The 15,943-nt window shown below is 34.0% G+C and overlaps 1 long non-coding RNA gene across 1 annotated transcript; it reads right to left on the bottom strand.

Moving 5' to 3' along the window:
* Nucleotides 1-220: 220 nt before the first annotated feature.
* Nucleotides 221-15,503, bottom strand: LOC118762320. The gene is made up of 3 exons (XR_004998071.1): nt 15,416-15,503; nt 13,553-13,554; nt 221-230 (listed from the first exon to the last, which is right to left on the bottom strand). It is a non-coding gene; the product is annotated as an uncharacterized LOC118762320 (long non-coding RNA).
* Nucleotides 15,504-15,943: the final 440 nt, after the last annotated feature.

Here is a 15,943-nt window from a genome sequence, read left to right on the forward strand (position 1 = left end):
AGGGGTTACACAAGAGAAAGAGTAGCCTGATTCCGCCATGAATGACCATCGGATTGCCCCTAGAAGTTACCCTCCGAGGCACAAGTCCGAGCAATTTTGTTTATGGAAGACCAGCAGTCGCCCATGTCCAGAATCTCCCAACACTCCATAAGGACTCCAAGGTGAAGGAAATTCTACGCACCCAGAAAATCATTAAATGCAGTAAACAACCAAAGCCATTAATGATGATCCTCACAAATGCCAAATTATTTTCAAGAATAAAGAACGCAAGAGTAAAACGTGTGATCGTCCTAACTGCGGTATATATCCCAATCTTTTGGAATGATCAGAATTCCATTTTAGACATGGGCAAAAATTAATTGAAAGTAATGATAACGGAGACGTGGTCTGATCTTGTAAAGTTATTTATGTGACTGATGCTAATGACGATAGTATCTATGCAAAAGAAGTTGAAATTCACAAGATTGAAATAGCGAGCACTTGGGTTTATGAGGCATGGTACTAAAGGAAAAAAAAACAAAAACACATGTGAGAACTCCGAATACCGAAGTCTAGAAAATATTTGCTTTCTAAAAAGGCAAAGGGGCAGATGTTTTCTACATTTATCAGATTATAATAGTCGATTTTCACAACTGCATGAATTATTTGTGCCACTAGCTTGCTGGCCATATTCGAAATTGTTTACTCTACTAGAAATCTCCCAGTCTCTATACCCACAGAACTCTGGAGTGAACCAGTTTCCAACCGCTTTAGGCAGAGTTTTGTCCGAAAAGCCGATGCTTGTCATGGTCTTGTCTCTTTTATTAAACTTGCACTGGTAAACGCTTGCTCCCATTACTCTTGCATATCCATTGAGTTTGATGTCGACTACTTCAATTTTTCATATATTCGGTACCATGCCTGCAACTTCATCCGATTGAAATATACAGGCTAACCAGTGCGTAATTTCTGAAGAAATGTTTCGCAACACATATAGTCTCTGAAACAATGGGTAAACAATATAAATGCACAAGATGATTTACAAGATGATGGTATAAGATGATTTACCAGTAACGGACAAAACTTAAAAACTGAGTCAGCTCCAGCGACTGACCATTTGGCCTGACGCATGGCGCTGTAAAGACGTGTGATGAAAAGGGTCTCAAAACCGACTGCGCTTAAAAATGCATGGCAATTACCAGTGATTGATGATGTGAATTACAGTCTAATTGTCTATGTCACCTTCTCTGCTCGCGTCATTTGAAGGTGGCTCCATTAATCCTAAATCTCAGAACTGAGAATGTTCCTTCTGTGTTGCTATTAGGGGCTTACGAATCCCAAAACATTAACAAGCAAGTGTAGCATTAATGCTTAAAGTTCAGAAAGCATATTATCCAAATTCGTTTAATTTTACCTTCACCCAACCTGTTAGCTCAAAATTCCACTTCTCTTTTGTGAGTAGAAGAGTAGGGATTGTCAGGTGAAACATATTCTAATCTTATTTAGATTATAAATAGAGATTGTCTTTCAGTTTTGTTGTACCAGTGATAGTAATTTTTCTTATAGACCCGTTTGAATATGCCTACTGTTGGACTAAAAGTTGCATATCATACTCATGTCTAATTTTATAGCCATCAGAAAATGTAAATAATTGTTTCAAACATTTTTCATTTATAATTAATTGTTATGTTTCCTGATATCTGCCTGGATTAAGACATGTGTGATTCATTGCAAGCATATAGCTTGTATCCAAAACACTAAATAATACAGAAACTGTAACGACATTGCGACACAACTGAATATGCTATCACCGATTTCAAGAAATAACATTGCTTTATTTGAAGCATTACTAGATAATCTATGAAACAGGATCCTCGAACTTTGTTTTCATAACATACCTGATTTATCTAATATAAGAGTTTTTAATTATTTTAAGTTTCACAATACGCAATCAAATGAATACTTTATAAATCCAACTCTAGTATGAAGTTAATGCATAATATTTCTTAAGAAATGCTTTAAGGAATCCTTTTCTGGAGCAATGTACTAATAAAGCCTTCCGGAATAACTGCGACTGATAATGAATTTTAGGTGTGCATATATATATATAATATATATATATATATATGAAATAAAATCTGAACAACTGATTCTGTATTCATATAATTTACATTAGTATATTAAGGCGGCGAGCTGTCAGAAACGTTAGCACGCCGGGAGAAATGCGTAGCCGTATTTCGTCTGCCGTTACGTTGTGAGTTCAAATTCCGCCGAGGTTAACTTTGCCTTTAATCCTTTCGGGGTCGATTAAATAAGTACCAGTTACGCACTGGGGTCGATATAATCGGCTTAATCCGTTTGCCTGTCCTTGTTTGTCCCCTCTGTGTTTAGCCCCTTGTGGGTAGTAAAGAAATAGGTATTTCGTCTGCCGCTACGTTCTGAGATCAAATTCCGCCGAGGTCGACTTTGCATTTCATCCTTTCGAGGTCGATTAAATAAGTACAAGTTACGCACAGGGGTCGATATAATCAACTTAATCCGTTTGTCTGTCCTTGTTTGTCCTCTCTGTGTTTAGCCCTTTGTGGGTAGTAAAGAAATAGACATAGGTGTTTCGTGTGTCTTTATGCTCTGAATTCAAATTCCGCTGAGGTCATTTTGTCTGTCATCCTTTCGGGGTCGATAAATTAAGTAACACTTGCATACCAGGATCGATCTAATCTACTGGCCCCCTCCCCCAAACTTTCGGGCCTTGTGCAATGCGAGCAGTAACTAAAGGAACATTACTACAATCCACACAGAGAGATCAAATACATACATATATTTCATATATTCGAAACTGACACTTCCCTCATCACTATCCGTGAGTTATAAGAGGATGTACAGATTAGCTACGGTTACAGTTCACTAAATCATCACTAAAGATTTGGGTAAGACACGCGTTTCTGTCAAATTTGCGCTGAAATTGCTTTCAGCTGACGAAAAAGACACTCGGATTTGAGTCGCACAAAATCTCTTTCGTTCTATCGAGAACGATGAAAACTTTTTGAAAACTTTGCGTCCGAGCAAAATTTGATGCAGACTCTCTGCTCAACTTTCTCTGTTATGGTCAATCGACGAACACACGCTACATACCTTCCTTCCAAGCACTGCTGTAAACAGTGGAAGTGAGTTAGAACGTTAAAACAACAGGGTTGAAGGTCAATCTGTGCAGAGCCGCTTCACTCTGCGTGCTTTAGCAGCAGTCCGGATACCTATTGATCAGACCACGTATATATATATATATATATATATATATATATATAAATATATATATATATATATACACGAAAAATTAAGTTAAATAAGTGTTAACTGTTCGGTTTCGTGGACGAACGCCATTTGTTTCATATGATATGCAAGGTTAGGCAAATCATGCAGTAAATACACACCACACTGCAGATTCATTTTAGGCGTTGACTTTGATTCAAGTTAGATGTCTAAAAAGTTAATGTTCCCTAATTTTATTGCATGTGTTGCATAGATTATTCAACTTCGTATGTAACATGAAGTAAGCGGTTTTAGTTCACGGAAACGGACATAACATTGATTTGGCATTTTTTTCTTCATTTAAAATCATTATTATTCTTCCTGCGAGGATTATAACGTACCTACTGAATTAGTGAGGTCCGGCTTTTATAACTGACCGATGTATAACTAATCACCATTCGTTTATTCGAAGACTATGTTAGCCAAAATTCTGTATGAAGTGCTGCGGGATAATAATATAAGCTATTTGCAAACAATTGTAGCAGAAATAAAGATGGAGAGAAAAGTTAAGGTACAAATTGCTGAAGCATCGTTGATGTTTATAACGATGATAGCAAATATCTTCATAACAAGGTTGTGATTATTAAGTTGGCGAAGGGGAACATGATCAAACATCTTCTATGAGATTGAATGAGTTTATGATGATGACAATCACGGTGTTGATAATGATGTTGAAATTGATCTATTAGCTCTTTTATATAAGGCAAAGTTGTCTTCACTGTTGTTGGTGATGATTAGCTGAAAGTTAGCTCTGTTTAAGTAGATCTATGACCAAGTCATTCCAACTAATTTTCACTCCTTATTTTAGGACTGTATTTTACAGGACTGACGTATTGAAATGTAATCATCTCTATATTCTACAGAACTACATTATCCGATGTATAAATTCTTAAAGATGCCAAGCTGTGTCTGCAGGACGTCATGCTGACACCTCATCCGAGTCGAGAGACCATGAGAAGACTGGTTCTTTGCCCCATGAGCTCATCAGGTTTTGGCGCTGATAATACCGATCATCACCGTCATCATGTATCCTCACTACAACCAGGAAAAACCACCACCACGGCAACTATCATCACCATCACCGTCATCACTAAAACCACTACCTCCACCACCATCACCATCGTCATCATCATCATCATCATTATCATCATCCTCATCACCATGGTCCTCGTAATCATCGCAATCACCACTACCACCACCACCAGCACCACTACCACCACCATCACCATAACGTACACAATTTCAAATCTATGATGGTGAGTAGCATTGTAATTCCACTGAGAAATTTACAACGGAAATAATTCAATCTAAACATAGAAAGCAATGTAGCTGGGAAGCGCAACCAACGCTGATATAAATTTATTTCATTTATTATTCTAGTAGCTATTGTTGATATGTTTTGCTTATTTATTTATGCATTTATGTTCACCGGCTTTGTGTTGTAAATCAAATTTCTCTTCATCTCTTTCTCTCTCTCTCTCTCTGTATATATATATATATATATATATATATATATATAATATATATATATATATAAATATGTATATATATATATATTTAAATATATATGTATATATGTATATAATATATATATATATAAATATGTATATATATATATATTTAAATATTTGTGTATATATGTATATATATATATATATATATAATATTATATATATATATATATATATGTATATATATATATATATATATATATATATATATATATATATATATATATATATATATATATATAAACACATATACATATATATATATATATATATATATATATATATATATACATATATATATATATATACATACATACATACATATATTTCAAATTACACTTATGCTATCCATCTTCATTCTCGTATATCACTAATATAGAAGATGTCCCTTTGTCCACTCTGATTACATTGTCGCTTGACTGGAGTCAATTTTCTCCATCACCATGTTTTTCGTAATCTGCAATAAATAAGATAACTCTCAATAATGATTCCCAGGGATGACGTATCAGAAGTTGCAAACCCACCGACGACATATATATATATATATATATATATATATAATATATATATATATATATATATATATATATATATATATATATATATATATATGTATATATATATGTATATATATAATATATATATATATATATATATATATGTATATATATATATATATATGTATGATATATATATATATAATATATATCTGTATGTATATACATATATATGCACAGTGAAATGGTTGCGTAAACACACATATGCATACACATACACACACACACGTCACATGCATACATGCACACCCGCGTGCATATGCATGCATCTACATAAAATACTGTATGTCAATATATCAATATACCAATATATATATATATATTATATATATATATGTATATATATCTATATATATATATATATGTATGTATGTATGTATGTATGTATGTATGTATGTATGTATGTAGGTAGGTATGTATATGTATGTATTCTATATTCACATCCATACATGCGTGTATGTGTACATTATATACATATAATACACTCATGGATACATATATAATTATACGTGTACCCATATATACAACTATATGTTTCTGAACTTGTTTATGTGGCTGTACGCGTCTCTTCGTGTGTGAATGTGTGCATGCGTTCGTGTAAGCGTGTGTGGGCGTGCGTATCAGTGTGTGTGTGTTTACGTTTCAAATATGCACATGAGAGTAAGTATAGAGTACAAGCTTCGAATACCCTGAAGAAAAGAAGAACATAGTACACTTGTGAGGCAACGATTCTATTTCAAATGTTCTTTGTCACATTGAAATTACTAGTTTTATCCTTAATGCAGCCTTACGAGTTTGAAATATTTTTTCCAGATTCCATTTTACTTTTCCTTTCAGTAGTCATGACGTTGTATATATTCTGTTCCAAATTATGAAGAATATGGACTGTAGATTTTGTGCGTGTGTGATGTGGTGGTTATTTCATTTGCTTTAATTTGATGACAATGCTTGTGTATATGTGTGCGTGAGTGTATGTCGCCGGTCCGATGCAAAGCTTTTGTGAAATGTCTTCTTTTATGATTAATTTGTCATTTTGTGAGATAGTGTGTAAAGGTATATCGTCGTACAACAATTGAACTGGCGGGAAAATTTGTGGAAATGATTTTCACTGGAGCATAAATATACTTATTAAAGTAAATCATGCTAGCAGAGGTCAGATGTCCTGCTATAGGCTGAAGAATCGTCATTGTCAGTCAAAGGGTAGTGGACTTCAGGCTTTTGAATAAATTAGATTATAGAAGCATTGTGGACAGTGGTGATAGAATGAATAGACAAATACAGTATGAAACACATACACATATTCACATACGCGCGCACACACATCTACATAACTTGGATTTTAGGCCATTATAGACCCATGTCACGCCTAACTTAGTAATGCACCAAAGGTAGTCTTTTCATTTATGTTTTTGAACAACATGATGCTCTCCTATAAGGAGTTGTTTGCCAATGTGTATGTGAGTGGCGATGGTTTGCCCAGTATTTCTTCGGGGAAATTCGTCGACGCACCGTTTGAATGTTATGCAGTCTTGTATCTATCTATCTATATATCTATCTGTCCATCTATCTATTTATTTATCTGTCTCTCTATTTATCTATTTATCTGTCTGTCTATTTATCTATCTATATACAGAATACATACATGCACATACGCATATATATATATATATATATATATATATATTATATATATATATATATATATACACACACACATATACGTATTTATAGTTATGGTATATTGCGTTACGAACGCTTATCCGCACGCATACAATGCATGCGCAACAGTATGACACAAGTGCTTTTCAATTTGTACATGCATATATGTGCACTTATGCATTTATACGATATATACATATTCTTTTCTACTCTAGGCATAAGGCCCGAAATTTTGGGAGAAGGACCAGTCGAATAGATCGACTTCGTGTACGAAACTGGTACTTATTTTATCGACCCCGAAAGGATGAAATACAAAGTCGACCTAGGTGGAGTTTGAACTCAGAACATAAAGACAGACGAAACGATATACATACATATTATGATGCCGGTATTGAGCGTATGTGAATATTGACATGCATATATGTATATGGAATTATAGATGTATGTATGTGAATGTGAGTGTGTGAGTATGCGAGTGTGTGTACGCGTTATATGTGTATGTGTGAAAAATATAAATATACAAGCACACAGATGCATGGCTAGATATAGATATATAATACAGAAAAATAGAGGTGCAGATAAACATGTCTATGCATAGCAACTCCAAGCTGTAGGCATAAAGAAATTCGCACAACCTCATATAGAAATTCTTAAATAAATGTACATATATTTAGAGAGGAAATCAACATACATTAGCATATACATGAATGCTTAAAAGCCTGCAGATAATACGGTTGCGTGTACATACTGGCTGGTGGTAAGCATACTGGTTTGCAGACTTAGAGCATCCATCTGTATGCATATGTACGCAGATTTACACTGTAGGTGTATATTCTCTTTATTCTTTTACTAGTTTCAATTCGTGCGCTGTAGCCATGCTACATTTCTTCTAACTGCACACGCGCTCTCACAGACGTTTTGTGAGGATATTGAAGAGGTGTAGGTACTTGAAGTCCAAGCTGTTGCAGCATCTTTTCTTGTATCCTGGTGGCAATGTTGGGACTTTTGGCACATTGCAGTGGCGCCCCGTTCTGTTGTTGTAACGTTCAATGACAACGTTTGGCACAAATAGTTATAGGTCATGGAAATTGCGAAGTGATTAATACGGTATTCATCGTCTCCATTTTAAGAGGGTAGAATATACTATAATAGATTAATATAATTGTCGACCATTACGATCGGTATTTATTCAGGACAACAGAACATAGATGAATCTTTCATCTCGAGATATATTATACAAAAATCAATTATTCTAGATTTTAATCATTTTGAAATATCTAAAATCTGCTATATTCTCAGTTCCAGTGACACCCAGATTAAGGCACTTAGAACGAGCCAAATGTATATTTTCTCAACAGTTAATAATAAATTAAAATATCTAACTGGGAAATACGCAAATAAGCAGTACATTAGAAGATTAGCAGAGATCAACACTGAAATAATCATATACATATGAAAATATATATATAAATGTGAGTGTGTGTGTGTCTGTTGTAGGCATGTATAAAATTCTTTCGTCTGGTGCCAATTATTGATCTGTTTACTGCACAAACTATAACTATTTAATAGCCTCACACATTCTTCTATATTTGGAACTAATTATAAACTAAAAACGACGTAAATATATAAGTACCTGAATTGTGTCGAGCAGAAAATAGGTGAACTATTTAATCATAATTTCCAGTTATTAGAGAAACATATTTATATTGCCAGAAACATATTCAGAAGTATATAACAATGTAGAGGAAGAAATGTATCTTGTAGATCAGTGGCCCGCTTAAACCAGAAAACATGTCTTTTCAAGACATCAACATTGAGAATGACAAACATTTTAATCAATATTATGCCAATATTCTTAAATTTCGTTCGTCAAGTTTACCAATTTTCAACCAAATACTTTGTTTCTATACAAATATAATTTAATCATAAATCTAAACGTCGTGTAGATATGCTCACAATAATTGATATTATTAGCCTTATGAGGATAATGAACATTTTTATTCTTAAATGAAAGAATATAAATAATAAATAATTACTAATTTCAAGTAGAAAGATGAAGAGAAAATAATAAGGGAAAGATACTCCATTATAAACTCATTAATTGTCTATTAGTTAAACAAATAATTAAGGGTATAAAGTAATGATATTCATTTGAAGTAAATTAGTAATATTTTAAGTTGTGGATATGCATACAATCTTTAATAGCAAAAAAAGAGAAAACGACTTACTGAAATATCTGTACATTATAGTTGGGCATATTCGATAAACGCCATGTAAAACAAAAGTATTATAAACATTTTTCAAAAGGAAATTGCTCTACTCATTGTTTGTGATTATAGGCTTTGTGATTATGGGTAATTAGTGAACTTCTGCAAAATTTGAAACGTGATGAACTAGAATAAGATCCTATAAATTCAGAACCAAAAGTGATAGCATTAAACAAATATATATATATATAAGGAATGGATTGACTGACAACTGTAATTTTCTGTGCTCCAGACAAAACCTGCCGCCATGCACGGAGCTTTGATTTTAATTTTTCATGTGCCTTTGTTTATAGACAAAAAAATATCTACCACACAATCATATAGAATTTTATAGTATTATATTTGTGTTTGTGTTGTGTGTATTATCCCATTATTTCATTGCTACAATGTAACTTCCCTCTGAAAAATCACTAAATGCTGTACGTAAATTTACTGAGTTTGGAAAAGATGGTGCTTACATATATACACAAAAACACAAACACACACACAAAAACACACACACAAATGTATGTAAATGTGTATGTACGAGTGTGTCTGTGCGTGAATATGTGTATATGTATATATATATAATGTATGTAGAGTATATATTATAACAATAATACGCATGTGGCCGATAGTGCATGTATATATATATATATATATATATATATATATATATATATATATGTATAAATAATAATATATTTAATAATACTTACTTTCGAATACCTTATATAATTATATTCCTAACCCCACAAAAGAAGTGTTTTACTCTTAAAAATATTTTCTAAAAGTTCTTAAATTACAATCTCTTTTAAAAGCTCTTAAATTAAAGTATACCATCAACATTTTAAAGATAAATACATAAATTTCCTATGTTGTAAACCAAAGTTTGAATTAAAAGGTTGAAGAACAAAATTTGTTCCTATATATCTGTGAAGAATTAATATTACACGTTTCGATAAAAGATTCTAATTATATTTTGTTGTTAAACGTCCCCTTACACTTTGCAGCTAATATTTCAAAGAACGAAATATATAGAAATAATGCCAATCCATAGAACACGTGAATATAATGATAACCTAAAATCTTTAAAAGAGTAAAAAAAATTGGACTACAAAGATAAAAACTAAAATAAAAAAAAACTCTTTATTTATTTAATACGCATGTACTTGTGTCATGTATCAACAGACTTAATATCCAAAGTAATTGTAAGTAATCAGTTCTGTCATTCGAATGGTGGCTGGCATCAATGTCTTTGTCACCGAGTTCGTTTCTAGCTGGTTGCTGCTATGGTCAAATATATAATACGTTGACTTCTATAAGTAAATGAAATGTGTGATTCTATCAAAGCAACGCCAGTGTTATTACCGACTGATATCCTGATGTTAATATTTTTCACTGATCGAAATGTTTGGCCGCGTTTCACCTAAGTTCTAAGTTCAAATTCCGCCAGGTTGACTTTGCTTTCCATCCTTTTCAGTGTCGATAAAATAAGTACCAGTTGAAAACTGAGATCGATGTGATCGACTTATCTCCTCCTTCAAACGCGCTGGCCTTGTACCAATATTTGAGACCAATATTTGTCACCAATAAGGAAGCGAGCTTGAAGAAAAGTTAACACGCCAAGCAAAATGCTAAGCGGCCATTTCGTCCAGCTTTACGCTCTGAGTACAAGATCCTTTCGACCCTTTCAGAGAGCTGTGAGGTCGATGTAATCCACTAAACCTTCCTCCGAACTTATTGGTTTTGGGACTAAATTTAAACCAATAATTTTCATTGATGCGGTCTTTTGCCAATATTTGAATCCAACATTTTGCACCGATACCGAAATGTAGAAAATTTACAGATTTCAGATGATGTGGCTTTAGTGCGAGTAATGATGATACTTTCTTATACATACAAAACATTCATGTCGTCAGAAAACAGATTTGACTCTCTTGTTACAAACAACAATCAAATCCCTCCCGAATATCACCCAACGGCCTTTAAAAAAATTAATTGAATAGTTTAAGCTTGGAGTACAATATTTCAGGGGAAAATGTTGGACAACTGTTTTTAGCGATATGTTTAATGGATTAGAATGAACTGGAGTATATAATAAAGATAGGTAAAAAGCATACAATGGCTGTTGTAGAAACTATGACGTGCGAAGCGAGCTTCATTACTGCAATACGGAATTAATTGTTGCGTAACTATTCTGACTACTGGGAACTTTGCAGAATATTCTCCATTTCTCAGCGCAAATATACCTGATAGTTATATTTTCATACTAAGCTATAAATTGTTTTTACTTTGTTCTACCTTACACGAAGATAAAGATCGGAAGAAAAGTCAAGTGAGCAGTAATATGTTGAGAGAGCTGTTATTTTATCGAAAGCTGCATTATATCTCCTTTTCTTCCCATACTTTAATACGTTCCGACCTAACATAACATGCATAATAACAAGACGGAAATATTAAGGGAGAGACTATTGTGATATAACTGAATCATATTAGTCGAACCTTCTTAAGACATAATTTAAGAAACATTACCCTTTACCTTTAAAGACTTTGAGAAAAAGCTTTATCAAACTATAAATAATAGTGTTTACGGAAATACCTATAAGCATTATGACTTGCAAATAAATTGAAGGATTAGTCTATGACTAAACCGTCTTAATAACAATCTGTAATGTTAGAACATTATATATATATATATATATATATATATATATATATATATATCAAATATAAATATATATATATGTATATACATATGTATGTGTGTATGTATATATATATATATATATACACACATGTATGTGTGTATGTATGTATATATATATAATATATATATGTATATACATATGTATGTGTGTATGTATATATATATATATATATATATATATATATATATATATATATACGGAGGCAAAGTATTTAGATATTGAACTGACCAGCGTTTATTACTGGTAATTATAATTATTCTCATCGTCTCAAGTAAGGTGAACAATTAAATTGTATCAGGTTTCGGTTTACAATGTAGATGAACGAAATTAAAGTCTGTTAAGTTATTTAATCTACTCACACACTATCTATCTAAATTAGTTACTACAATTAGAAATCAATAATCATTAGCAAGGTATGTGAAACAACGTATCGTGAAAACTTTTGGCAGTGTTCCATGCTGCAAAAGTAATATGTCTAATGTTCTATCATTTGGAAGTAAGTATCCAACGTTAATTCCTCTGTAGTAAATAAAAGACTAGGCAGAAATAGCAGCCAGATCTTGTTTACAGTGCGGTCTTCTGTCTTACACACGGAATAATGCATTGCATCGGATAGTATGATTTTGTATGCACAACGTCGGGAAGAATTATAGGATAGCCACTGCTAGAAACACTTTGATATGAGGTTTAGCAAATCAATGAAGTTTTTCAGCTCTGGCACGGCCTTCATCCAAAGGATAACACGTTAAATAGATACATTCACCTCTTATACATACTAACATTTTATGGTTTGGATAGTCCTCATAAAATAATTTCTTCGCTCTTGTCTACCAGAGGAGAGTTTTATTGATAGTTACATGATACATATATGTACACACACACACGCACACTCACACAAACACACACACACACACACACACACACACACATATATATATATCCATACACACAAATGTATAATATATATACATATATTATTTTATACACAGACACACGCACACACAAACACACACACACACATACACACACATACACATATATATATATATATATATATATATATATATATACAGACACGCATGAGGTAAATAGACACCTTTGATTTTCAAAACCTTTTATTTAATATGCAAAACGAACAATTGAAATGTAATAGATAGGTAGGACTACATACTTTAGTATTTACTTGATATTTCCATTGCAGTTTTTAATTCAGAGCCTTTTTGATGAGCTTTGTGATTGTCTCTTGTGGAATTACTACCCACCTTTTATACAACAATCGAAACAATTCATTTTTAGATTTAGGTTTCCGTCGAGATTTTTGTATAGCTCTATCTAGTATGCTCTACAGATTTTCAATTGGGTTCATGTCAGGAGATTGGCTCGGCCAAGGAAGCATTTTGATCCCATTTTCAGTCAGCCATTGTTGATTCCTTTTCGCTGTGTGGCATGGAGCCCCATCTTCCATGAATAAAAATTCATTTTTCGTTATGTTATCGTGTGAATACATCGGAAGTAGTCCTTGCTTAAGTATTTCGATATATTCTCAGAGTTTATGGGTCCAACACATTCGATCAGCTCAGAACGACTATTGCTGGTGACAGCTCCCTATACAATTACAGAGATACCGCCATGTTTCACAGTTGGTTGGAGCCGTTTCAAGTCAAATTCTTGATTGGGAAACCTCCAGACCCAAACATATCAACTGTCTGAAAATAATGTAAATCTGGAGTTAACTGATAAAATCACTCTATCCCAAAATGAATTGGATTTTTCTGACATCTCCTTAGCCCATCTCTTTCTTTTCATAATATAATTGTTTGAAGAAGTTTTCTTCAATTTACTCATCCCAAGGTTATGCAGATATGTAACACATGTTCTTGGAGTGACTTCTAGCCCTTTTGCAATGTCAGAAACCTTCGAATGGGGTTCGTTTTCCACAATTCTCTTCAAACGGCGAAGTTTCCTTTCGGAGGGCCCAGGTCGGCTGGGATGAGAATCTGTTAATTCTTTTCCTTGGCTTTTGAATTGCACAATAATTCTATTAATAGTTTCAAAAGGAACTTGAAGATTTTCGGCAATTTTTCGCTGGATAAGACAGCCTCAGTTTGCTCAACAATACGACGTCTTTGAAAATCTGACAGTTTTGCTGATTTTTTGTGCCTGGCATGGTTACTCTTCACAATTTTTTAATATAATTGCACCTGGAATGAAAAAGAATAATTACATTGTAAATTCTACACCGCTGAAAACATATTAAAATGCTTAAATCAGAAAGTTTAAAAATTAAAGGTGTCTATTTACTTTCTGCATGTCTGTATATTCCTCTTTTACTCTTTCTCTTTTGTTTGTTTCACTCATTCGACTGCGCCCATGCTGGAGCACCGACTTTAGTCGAGCAAATCGACCCCGGCACTTATTCTTTGTAAGTCTAGTACTTATTCTTTCGGTCTCTTTTGCCGTACCGCTAAGTTACGGGAACGTAAACACACCAGAATCAGTTGTCAAGCGATGTTGGGGGACAATTACAGACGCACATACATATACACACACATACATATACACGACGGGTGTCTTTCAATTTCCGTCTACCAAATCCACTCACAAGGTTTTGGTCAGCCTGGGGCTATAGTAGAAGACACTTGCCCAAGGTGTCACGCAGTGGGATTGAACCCGGAACCATGTGGTTGGTAAGCAAGCTACTTACCATATATATATATATATATATATATATATATATATATATGACACTGACTCTACTCTCGAATCACGATATGAGACAGCTCATCATGCATGGACCAAAGGAAACCATGGATATGCAGCCGACAAGAAACTCCCAACATCCTTCCAGTGTGAAATTCTATAAGGTAAACTGGAAACAAATTGCGAATGACATCCTCAAACAAAACCGGCCTAAATATCTCTCCTCACCAAACATCGACATGAAACTTTAACAATTCATGTCTGTAATGCAAGCCACATGCTACAAATATGTCCCTCAGAGAAAGGTCACTGTACATGAGAACAAAATCCCCAGGTAGAGGAACGTTCATATGAGACGGCATACAATAATCTCAAATTGTCTAAAGAAGAAATTGAGGGATCTCGTCTGAATATACAACTGCTGGAATCTGAAAAAAACCTGCAACTCTCCCATGAAAACTAAAGAGCAGACAAAGACGCCTGGGCTATAGACAATATAAAATCCAACCCCTGAGCCTTCTACAATTTTGCCAAATAAACACCCTCGGTGCATCGCAGGATCGGGCCACGCCTCGAAAAAGATGGTTCGCTCACAAACAACTGAGTGAGGATAAGTCAAAAACAAAATGAGCAATTTAAATTTGTTTTCACACCCCCCCCGAAGAACACTTTCAAGTCAGCAATTAAGCAGACATTTTCGCCACTGCAAGTATAAAAACAGAGGCAGTGATGATTGATTACATCACTATAAAAGAAGACGCTCTAATAAGGGCTATAGATGATATGAACCCGAACTCAGCTACTGGCCCTGATGGATTCCCAGCAATCTTTCTAAAATCATGTAAGTGAGTCCAAGCAAGACCACTGCAGTCTCCCTTCCAGAGCATCCTTGCAAATGGCACACTTCTAAGGAAGCTAAAAGAAGGGAAAAGTTGCCCCATCTATAAATGGGGTAGCAGAGCAGAGGCCAAAAATTACAGTCCTATCTCTTTGACCCCGTACATCAGCGAGTCATGGAACGAAAAGTCATGGACCGAATATTCAGAAGAAATTTAATCACCTTCCTGGAGGAAAATGATTTGCTGATTGACACCCAACATGATTTCCGACCAGGAAGAAGCTGCCTGACTCAGCTCTTACAATACTATAACTGTGTGTTGAAACAGCTATCCTAGCACTCAAATGTGGACGGGATATATCTCGACTCAGCAAAGTCGATCATGGAAAGATATGTCACAAACTGCGTGATATCGGTACAATCAGGACATTGGGAG

Source organism: Octopus sinensis, linkage group LG2 (assembly GCF_006345805.1).
Source record: "Octopus sinensis linkage group LG2, ASM634580v1, whole genome shotgun sequence".
Classification (NCBI taxonomy): domain Eukaryota; kingdom Metazoa; phylum Mollusca; class Cephalopoda; order Octopoda; family Octopodidae; genus Octopus; species Octopus sinensis.